We start from the raw sequence: 11,963 nt of genomic DNA on the forward strand, positions 1-11,963 counted from the left end.
ATAATTCTTTATTGGTATTTATATTTATATTTATATTTGTATTTATAAGACAATAATTCTTTTATATATTCTTTTATTTCCTCCACAAAAAAAAACAACAACTGAGATTTGACCTTAAAGTTTCATTGCTTTGTTTGCTTTATGCAATTCCTCCTGAGCAAAGTTTTTTTTATATACAAGTAACTTTTTTATAATCTCAATATGATTCAATTATTATATTGTGGTTTGCGGTGAGTTTGTACTTTTCACTTTCAATTTTTTATATAAATTTTGGTTATATACATACATACATAGATTTCAAAAGTCATTCCATTTTCATTTCTTTAAGAATATTTCAAATTAAAAACCATGCAACTTTGTATTTTTTTCTTTATCTTTTTTTCTCTTTTCTTTATCCATTTATTTTCCTTTTTTATTATGGCTTTTAAAATATATATAAATACATTGCAATAGTAACTCACTTTTAAGTCGAGCCAGTAGTAACTCACTTTTGTCTTGTCTTAACTCTTGCACATCTCATAGTCAATAATAATTTTAAGGAAAGAAAATGTTTATAAAAAAATTGTTATATCCCAGTCGGCATATCTAGTATTGTAATTACTCGGAGTATTGATCACGTATAACATACCGCCGTTGATACCAGAAAAATACGCATTGAGCTTTAAGTTTTGAATTCGAGTTCAATACCACTTATTTATCAAAAATACGTATTATTTAATATTTGATCAAAATCGGATAAGATATCGTACGTACGATATCGTATCCGATTTTGATAAAATATCAACATATAACGGAATAACGAAAATCTTTGCCTTAAAGCGCATGCTTAAACTGAAATTGTGAAAGCAAATTTTAAATTAAAAAGTTTTCTCTTAAGAAATTTAGAAAAAGTTTGTCTGGAATCAAAAGGAATAGTCAGGAATACATGAAAAGTTGTATGAAGAGATATCGTTCTGCTAAAGCAGTATCGCATATCTCCAATACAGTTACAGTACTTTTTTGTACTAAAAAAGTTACTAAAACTTTATCATAAAAATATTTATTACTACTTTAAAAGTAGTAATAATAAAATAATAATATAAAATAATAAAATAAGCAAGGTATGAAATGATAGGATTTGTAATATATTTGAATTATATTAATTTAGGACTTCATAAAACTAAATAAATTTAAAAGTAACTTTTAAATTTATTTATAAATTTAAAAGTTACTTTTTATAAATTATGTTCAAAGTTAAAAAGTTTTTGATAAATATATGTGTGTGGTAATATGTGTTATATAATTGTTTTATAAATGTGTCATTAAAATAGTATAAAATGTATCTATTGTGTATATAAATATTATACGAGGTGTTTATATATGTTATATAAAGTTAAATAAATGTATTGTGTTTTATAGTTATTATATATGTTAATATTATGTTGTTTCCATGTTTTCAAACTTGGCAAACGTGTTGAGCAAGATTTTGCATAAAGTTTTTATTTACGTTACTAATGTTGTTACATTTGGCTTACCTTTATGTTGGTGTCTATTGTTAAAAGTTATAAGTGGTTTTATTATTGAAACTTGCTGCTTTTAATCATTCACTAAAAGCCACTCAAGAAAAATTATTTTGCCGTATATACATTTTGTTTATATCTCAATTTGAATTTTTAGAACCATGAAGTACCAACATGATTTGTTTTCTAAAAGCTAACATGAAATAACAATATTTAACAACTACTACTCTCTTATTATGACATCTTATCTCTATCAGATATATTGATTTTCGATTCATATTTGATGTTTTTCTTTGTATTTACTTATCCATTACATTTTTTCATTTCAGATTTATCATATAATGGATTTATGCGATATAAAAGAACAAATGTATGTAAATTTTTAGTGAAGTGTTTTTTAGTTACTTCACACGGTGTAACTGATACTGGTTTGAGTAAGTTTACTATTTTGTTTTATTTTATATTGGATTTATTTTATATTTGATATATATTATATTAGATATATATTTTGTGTATTTAAAACTGACTGTAGTTTGTTGACACGAAAGTTTATAAACTTAAATCTGCCTATATTTCAGTATATTTATATGTATATATATATATATATATATATATATATATATATATATATATATATATATATATATATATATATATATATATATATATATATATAATTACTTTAGAGTAAAATATACTGACTGACATAGCTTCAATTTTTTATACAAGATTGTGCATTTATTATTTTTGTTCATTAAGGTAAAAATAATATTGTGCATTTTAGATTCTTTGTTAAATTAAAAATAATTAATGTAAATAAATATTGTTTAATATTTTTGATAAACAACTTATGTATATAAACATATAAAAAGATATGGATTTCAATAAATCTTAAGTTTAAATAAAGTCTTTGATTAGAAAAGATCACAATTTGTAAGATTCTTTTCCGTTCATTTATTCAATTGTAACAATAGTAAGATTACTGGTAATACGTTAAATGATAACAGTGAAATTGAAATAGATAGTATTAGGCTCAACGAAGTTATTAATGTAAAATACTAATAGGCAACTTGAAAATAGTTGTCAAATGAAAAAAATAGATCTAGGCAGGATGAAATTAATCATTGTTGATATGTAAGAAATGCAACTCGGCGTGCAGAAAACTTACTTGACTGAATTCCGTGTCAAGCAGTGTTAATGTCTGTTAATTTGATTTTACTTTAGACACTTCAGAACAAAGCAAAGTATGAGTTTAGCTATTTATAGTAACAATTAACACTTTTAAATCTAAATATTTTTTTTATTTTTTATAATTTCTATCATAATTATGTTCTTTTTTTTCATTTTTTTTAGTTTGTCTTCCCTTTGTCATCTTTTGATTAGTTAGCTAACTGTTGAAACATGGTTTTAATTTTGTAAATTTAGTATGATGTGAAATTTACTCTATTAATCATTAGTCAACAGTTATAGAGAAGCTGGAGCTTAATTAAGAAATGCTGGAAATTAGCTTTTAATCAAGGTAAAAATAATTTTGTTTACTGGTAACATAATAAAACCAGTTACTACTATTTATTCCGTGCTTTTTTACATTTGTTAACATGCTGCTTTGGAAACACTTTCTTTCTCTCTCTTTCTCTCTTAGATGAAAGGGAGATAAAACTTATGTTTTTAATGAGCTCTTATGTATTTCTTAATACCACAAATGATAATGACCATTTATAAGAAATATTTTACGAGTTGCTTGCTATTTTATGATATAGTTGTTCAAATTGTTTAACTATAATTGTCCCTTGATTGTTCAAATATTGTAATAAATAAAATCATTTTAGTCCAAGTATTTAAGTTAATAAAATATCTTGATAAGTTGTGGTGTTATTTGCCAGCGTTCCTATAGTAACAATGTATACATTGTGTTGTCTAGCCTTTTTATAATCTTTTTTAATTATTCTGTAGCCAGAATATATGAACCTGTCATTTCGAAAAGGACATAAGTCCAAAACTTTTAGCAGTTAGTTTATAAGTTTGAATTAAAAATTTCTGTATGATTTTTGTGTTTTTTATAAAAAATAAAAAATACATAAGTTATATACGTTCTTTATTTATCTACTTCTATGTTTAATTTCTTTAGCAACCTAGACATTATTTTAATAAAAATCATATTTTTGTTGATTTTGAAAAGTTTTAGTAAATGGACTTGTGCCCTTTTCGAAATGACAGGTTCATAAATTTTCTGTTATTATTATCCTAATTCTACTAACAATAAAATGCAAATAGTACTTTTGTAATTAAAAATTGTAATTTTTTTTTCATGTCTTTTTTTAGGTATTTGCAGGCTTTACTTGACTTTCCTTTTCTGGTACTTGTGTTGTGACAGATTTTAAAAAGAACTCAACTGATGTTAATGCGGTCTTTATGTCGTTACCTATAAGCAATGACGTTGCTGATACGGAGTCAAAGTTAAAATATTTATAGATAAATTTGTATTTAAAATTTTTTATATCAATTATTGATAATATATCAAGTTATTAATGTGTTTTTATTGTTATTAATGATTTAATAACTCATAACCCGTATTACGGGTTGCTTACTGCTAGTCATTATCATTATGTTATGAATTTATATTAGTTAATAAAATTGTATTGAATATTCTCTGGTTATCGTGTTTTATACGTGTTTAAATCCGAGTTTGATACTCAGTAAGCGTCGTGTTGTATACCTGTCTTTATACGCGTCTGATGTCTATTTTAATGCGCGTTTAATACGATAAAATGGCTAACATATATTCGAAAATAATGCGTATTCTGGAAAGTTTTAGATGCACATGTGATACCAGGAAAATATCGTATTGGATGTTCTCGGGTTATCGTGTTTTATACATGTTTACAAGAGTTTCAAATGCGAGTCTGATACTCAGGAGGCGTTGTATTGTATACCTGTCTTTATACACATCTAATGCGTGTTTCTAATGCGTATTCGACACGATAAAATGGCTAACATACATACCACATCGATACCTATTTAAACGAGTTTCTAATGCGCATTTACAACTAAATTTGCCGACTGGGATATCTGTATTGATGAACTATTTTTTTACAACAATAAAAAGAAATTGATAATGCTATGAAGATTAATTGAGTAATTTGTTATTATATACTAACTCAACTTCAGCATTAGCAAAATCCTTATCATTCTTATCACTGTTCGTTTCCAAGCAATAGGAGAATCTATTTAGCATTCCTTTTCGCAGATTTATAAACTTCATTCTCCCTTTAGAGTGGGTTTAAAATAAGAAGATGCGAGAGCATCTTTGTTTTATTATCTGTATAAATTCTGTGCTTATTTCTGAATTAACTTAACGGGGATTCTATGGTGCCTTGAATTCTCTTGCAGCCATACGATTTCGTATAAGTTTACTTTTAGCTATCTGTTTAAAAGAGATTTCATCTACAGCTGTTATTCTACATATTATTTTCTTCAGAGTTGTTTTACGAATGCTAAATTTGTTTAATCATTAATACCACTCAATCAACATTTTTCTAGTTGACGAGGTTTGAATGGGGATGATGTGAAACAGGTACTTTTAACGTGGGATTCTCACCTTTGAAATTCATGGACACCTTTTAGATGCTAGAAAACACGGTAAAATTTTAGTAAGAGAAAGTACAATTTAAACTTTATGTTGGTATGTCCATAAATTATCGAAAAGATTAGTCCAGATTTGGGACAAAAATTCTCAATAATAAATTCTAATTACCAATATAAATTGCTAAGCAATATAATTTTCTTTGTTATTTTAATTTGCAATTCACCCTTATTAAATATGTTTACAAATAAAAAATACAAAACAACAACAAAAAATTAAAATCAAGCTAGAATAAAATTTAGTTATTAAAATTTTTATTGTCAGGTCAGGCGTATGACCATCATGAACACCCTGCTACGGGTAACATATAATTTAGTGCAACCAGCTCCATGTACTGCTGCTCTGTAGGATTTGATTTCTAAGCAAAGACAAGAAGAAGTGTACTTCCTGTTATCAATACTATCCAATATAGGTCGTGTTTATAGTGGTATCTACTTTTGTTTTGTAAACTCGTAATTTACTATCTACGATTGTGTTCTCTACCTTTAGCGCGGTATTTTTTTACCCGTATGTTACTATATGTATGTTTGTATTCGTTTTGAATTTACGGTGTATCGTTAGCTCAGTTACCATCTATTGACTATAACTATATAACATACGTTCCCCCTAATTTTTAGTATTCTTCTAATTGTAATGTTTGTCCTGACCAAAGTTTGGCTCAGTTCCTAGTGGGTTTATTAAAACTTTCCATTGATGAGCTTCATTAAGCTTTTAACACGCTTCAATCTTGATGATGTTAGTGCAAATGTTGTGAAAGCAGTCTTTAGTATTATAGAATTACTACTTTTCATTATCTTTCCTGATCGATAAATGACTTCAAATAAACTAACTTTATCAATAGTTTCCTGCTTTTCAAAGCACTTGAGCCTTTATTGTACAGTAGAATATACAATTAACTTGAAAATAATATTATTTTAAGTCATAAACAAACAGTCTTATAAAAAATTATTGCACTGAGCATGCAATAGTTGATTTGACTCACAGCATTTTGAAAGAATTTGTTGACAACAACTATGAACTGTCCGTTTTTGTACATTTATCGAAGGCATTCAACACTGCCGATCATAAAATCATTTTCTATATTTTGCAAAACTACGGAGTTTTGAACTTGAATTTAAAATGGCTTCAGAATCGTAAACAAAGTGTTACGTACGACGTAACTAGTACGCAGTAAAAATTTTTTAGTTGTGATGTCCCGCAATGCTAAATAATTGGCCTTTTGCTATTTCTAATATATATAAATAATATCCATTTATTATCCAAATTCCCAAATTTTATTCTTTTTGCAGTTGATAATAACGTTTTCTTTTCTGCAAACTACTAAAAATTTATTTTTTTCTACCGTTATCACTGAGCTAATAAATCTCAACGACTGGTTTAAAGCTAATAATCTTTTCTTAAATAATGAAAAAAAAAAGATTTTGTTCACAAAATCTTTAAAATCTGATATTTTACCCCTTAAACTTCCTAATTTAATTACAAATAACATTAAAAAAAAAGTTCATTGAATGAAAAATTTTAGTTATATGATTTGACAACACTTTAGGGGAAAAATCGTATCAAACTAATGGAATAAAAATCTCCTCAACTCTGAGAATCATATTCAAAAACAGGGATCTTTTAAAAAACAAAAAATATTTTTCATTTATCCATGACTATATTAGTTATTCAATAAAATCATTCATCTTCATTAAAAAAGTTTATAGCACCAAAAAAAAAAAGCGAGTGAGACAGATATAAATACACCAAGCCTATACTAAAAGAAACTAATGCTTCAAATGAATACAAACTAAAAGTTTATCAAAAGTTATTGTTTATGTTTTAACTCCATAATAGTAAGATTCCATCCTATTTTAGGCTACATTTCTTTTTAATTAATCACAGGTACTTTGCTCAACATTCCATTGACGATTAAATACAATATAAACTTAAAACTTTTTAAACTTAAAAATTTGTTTATTTGTGCTTATTATCTTGACTTTTAGTTAACATATAATTTTATAGTAGTTTCTTTTAATTATTACTTTTAACTTTTTGCTTAAATTTGTAAAATGAGTAATCTCCACAAATGATGTCTTCTTTTTACCCTTTTTTTTTTGTTGTTGTATGTTAAACTCTTAAATATGTAAGAACTAATTTTATACAGATATATTTTATAAATTTAAACGTGTAAATAAAGTAAAGTATTTCTTTATCAAAGAAGCAAGATGATAAGATGAATCGTCTTCTACTTGCTCCAGTCAAAATTTACAAAATATACCATTTTTACAAGAACATTGTAAAATTATTTTTTCATTGATAAAATATATGTATTGAATTAAACTAAATTGAAAACAGAACCAATGGCAGGATTTTTTTTAAATCGGCTCTTGAATCTAATGGTTATACTCTTCTAGCCATTGCAGTTAAACTGATTTACCTCTTGTAAGACATATGAATCACTTCAGTTTCTGTTGCTAAAGGAGTTTCTCAATTATAATCTTCCTCAAATTGTGGTATAAACATTCTTGTCATTGTCTTAAGAAAGTGTTCTCCAAAACTTAATGGCTTTCTATAAAGCTTGATAAACTGATCTTTTCCATAAACTTTCTGCATAAGTTGTGTCTGGGAAATAGTTTGAGGTTATTAAATCATTTCTTCCTTTGGAAGTTTATTAAAATCATCCTTGAAGACCAACACTCTTTTTAATTTCCAGTAACCTCTGAGGTACCTCAAGGTTCTATGCTTGGTTATGCATTGCTTTTTTAGCTCAATTAATTATCTTTTTATTTCTATTAATGATCTTTTTATCTCTATTAATAATCTTCTTGACAATCTTAATTTATAGTAACCTATTTGCTGATGACTCAACTTTATACTTTATACTAAACAAAAGGTTTTCACGTTTAGATTACTTATAACAGAAAGCCAATCTTGAACATGATCTCTCTTTTGTAACAGCTTGGTTTAAAAACGCATTGTAAACGTATTTGGACCTGCTTTACCGGACAAGTCTCCTAACCTTTTTTTTTTATATTCAATACAATTATGGTTGCTCTTATATTTTTCTTATAACTTATACTATTACGGTCGCTTCTCAAACGAACTACTATATCTTGTTCCATCAACCAAAGTTATTGTAGCTTGACTTGTCGTTCGGTAAATTCGAACCTTTTTCTATTTCTGTGTTTTCCTAACTCATATAACCTTCAACTTTTCAAGCATTGTGTCAACCGTTTTGTTTTTTGCTAATTAACACTATTCTTTGTTTTTTAGTAACTCCTAACTTTAAAGTGGTTGCTTGCACAACAAAAAAGTGGTTGCTTGCTGTCGGAAGCAAATTAGTTTATAAAATAATAAATAAATAAAAAAAGAAGTATTCAGAATAAAAATAAAATTCATAAACATCAAAAGAAAGAAAGGAAAAAAATGTTAAATTTTATTCAATAGTTACGTTTTACTCATTAGCGCATCTCCTCCCAAACATCAGGGTTAAAAAGCACATGATGTTGCACCCACATTAAAATAAAAAATTGGATCTAAGATTGTGGTTTAAAGGAGATTGGATCTGAACAAAGTTATTATAGGGTTCCGTGTTTTCAAGGTGATCTTGATTATGTAAATCATTTTTTTTGTTCAATCGGGAAACGCACTGTGAAAATTCTTTTTATGCTGGCAACAAAATCGCTAATAATTCAATGGTATACTCATCAAATATAGCCTTAAGTTGCTCACATATTCTGTCGGTTGTGTGAGCTCTTTTAAAGAGGTTACAGGCAAAGAGATTGGAACTGAGCTGTGACTTATCTTTATTCTTCTCCAAAGTGTGTACATTGATACCAATGAATCCTTTCATCTTTTGGTCTGACCAATGAATATTGTGAATTAAGTATGATCTGTACCACTTAATTAAGTTTTCATGATCTAGAGTATACTAAAGATATGTTAACAATATTAGCTAATATTAAAATTTAAAATAGAGTATACTAAAGGTACTCTATTTTAAATGTTAATATTCTGCGACACACAGGGTTGTACTTACATTCAACAACTTACATAGTAGTTGATAAAGTAATTGTTGATAAAGTAAGTTGATAAAGAAATAGTAACTAAAAGTTAAATAAGTGAAAAAAGTTCTGATTTTTCACAATAGAGAGAGCAATTTATATCAAGGTCTTATTGTGTTACTTTGTCGATAGCTTTCTGCTTTACATGGTACTTGTTGTAATAGCCAACACAGTTTTACATAAAATGAGTGGTTTCAGGCCGTTGAGGTTTATTTTAGATGCTTTTGTTTCCATGGAAATTGCAAAAAATAGAGGATGTATACAAATTAAGCTTTACATAATGGCAGGTGTTTACCAACTTACTTTTTTCTAAATGTTTATAAAGTTCATATCTATAATGTGCTAGCATTTTAGACAAATTTCAAAAAGTTCTCCCTGGCACTCAACCATTATCATACATTAACTAAAGTTAAATTACAAACATTTTGTGCAAGTTTTAAGTGTCAATTAAATTTGGTAGTCGTTTAGATTCGTCCTTAATTATAGTTTCTCATGTTTTACATGTTGCAATCTTTTATTTGCTGTACTCATTGTAGTATTTATCCTTAAAAACAATTATTTTTAGTATCACCTTAATCTTACTTAAGTCACAACTTAATCAATTTTTAAGTACAAATAATATCTTAGTTAAACACAACGCAAATCAGTCTATTGTCGTTAAAGCGAAAAGCATTAGAGCAAAAACAATATTTGTTTAATAAAACGCTAATTAATAATAAAAAGTTAAATAAAGACAATATTATTTAGATTGATAATGACAGTTTCATTTAATGCAATTTTTTTTAAAACAATTGCCGCTTTGTAAATCTCAGTATGTACTTGGTGTAAGTTATCCTTAACTTTGCTTTGCTACATTAACAATAGCGGTACCTTAAAGCGAAAAGTTTAAACGCAAAAGTGACGCAAAAAGAATTTTTTTCTAAATTCTTATTTATCGTTGCGCTAACTTACTTTTGTCTTTGCTTTTTTAAAGTTTGCATTTTCGTCATATCGCTTTTGAAAATTTCACAAAAATGTACCGCTGTTGATATTGCAAAGCAACGCTAACGATAACAGAGGCTGGGGATATTATCTTATTTACATAGCGGAAGATATTTAAAAACTTTCCTTTAATAAAATGGTTTAAGAGTTTAAATACGAGACTTGTGACCTAATTAGAGCTTCAACTCATTTGCATTTAAGTTGAATTCTAACTTTTCTTATATATTGTTAAGTCAAAAAAGTTTTTTAAATTTCAGCAGATAAAATGACACAACGCCCACTGAAAAATGGGCTGGTGACAGCTACCAAAGTTTATTACTATAAGGATAGGGATTTGTTCACGATGATTGCTGGCTAAAGAGGCTAGCAACTTGCAATAACTCGTACAGATAAAGATTTTCATACACTATTACATATAATTTATAATTTGTTAAAATTTCAGTGTATATACTATGTTATCAATAATTATATATACATCCTTTCTTACTTACTATAGTCTCAAACGCTTTTATATAACTACATTACTCAACACGCGTCATTATATAAAAACGCCAGATTTCTATATATAGCGCCTAAAATTTTTTCATATTTTGCTCATTGGTTGCTTATGCTCGCTAGGATGTATATGCATATATCGCTATAGCGATAGGTAGCTATTGCAAGCTAGTAGTTATCGCAAGTAGTATCAAGGTGTATTGCAAGTAGTGTCGCAATTAGTATCGCAAGTATCGCTAGTAGCTACCGCAAGCTAGTAGTTATATAATTGTTGTCATGTAGTACTTAACAACATCAATACGATATGTAGCCATCAACTAGCTGTAGATTTGTTGTTATGTTGTCGTTAGCTACATACCATATGTGGCTACCCAGTCAACATTCTATAGCGGAATTATAGAGGACCTATATAAGTATTTTGAGCAAATCGCTGTAGTTTTGCTCATCAGTTACTAAGCAGACCATTATTGGCAGCCGCTAAAAGTGATTAGCCTATGACTACCTACTTTTAGCATGTTGGAAAGTTATCGGCTGGCCATTTATAGCGGCTGCCACTAATGTTTAACCAAAAAACCGATGAGCAAAACTCCAAAAGACCGCTAAAAAATTCCTATTTAGATCCACAGCAAATCACTATAACAATGTTTGCTGGGTATTGATATATCGAAATTATATCGCTCGCTACAATGCTACGATATGTGGAAATCAACTAGCTTTAGATTTGTTGTTAATTTTTAACTTGCTAGTATGCAGCTAAAAATATATCAGAGTAATATCGATAGTTAATCAAGTAATATCGATAGTTACAATGCTGCAATATCCAGATAGCAACATGTAAAAGAATCGCACTATTTAAACTTTTAAATATACAACTTGTAAGTTAAAAAATGTTTTTCCTGTCTTGAAACAAAATTTTTATTAGATTATTAATAATGCTATTATTATTAATTTTAATTTGTACAACTCAAATAAACTAGCTGTAAGAAAAAAACACTGTAATTATAAAAGAATAAAAATTTATAAGTTAGAAATGGAAACGACAAAATTGCAAATACAAAACCCATTGCTAATTTAGCAAAATGTAATGTGTTAAAATCGGACCACCTAATCTTTCTCAGGCTGAAGATGTTTCCTAAAATGGTTCTCCACCAATTTTTACCATAATTTTGTTTGTTTAGTTCATAGTTCATAGTTACTGATAATTTATTTTTGCTTCTACGATTTTTTAAATGTTATAAAGTTTTCCAAGCAAAAAACAGAAAGAAAAAAATAAATAAAAAATGAATGATGTTGTTTAAT

General features: G+C 27.3%; 1 long non-coding RNA gene across 1 annotated transcript; it reads left to right on the plus strand.

The window, feature by feature from the left end:
• Positions 1–2,339: 2,339 nt before the first annotated feature.
• Positions 2,340–4,028, plus strand: LOC136082829 (uncharacterized). Its single transcript, XR_010639750.1, has 2 exons — positions 2,340–3,018; positions 3,822–4,028. It is a non-coding gene; the product is annotated as an uncharacterized LOC136082829 (long non-coding RNA).
• The last annotated feature ends 7,935 nt before the right edge of the window (positions 4,029–11,963 follow it).

The sequence above is a fragment of the Hydra vulgaris genome, chromosome 07, assembly GCF_038396675.1.
Source record: "Hydra vulgaris chromosome 07, alternate assembly HydraT2T_AEP".
NCBI classification, from domain to species: Eukaryota; Metazoa; Cnidaria; class Hydrozoa; order Anthoathecata; family Hydridae; genus Hydra; species Hydra vulgaris.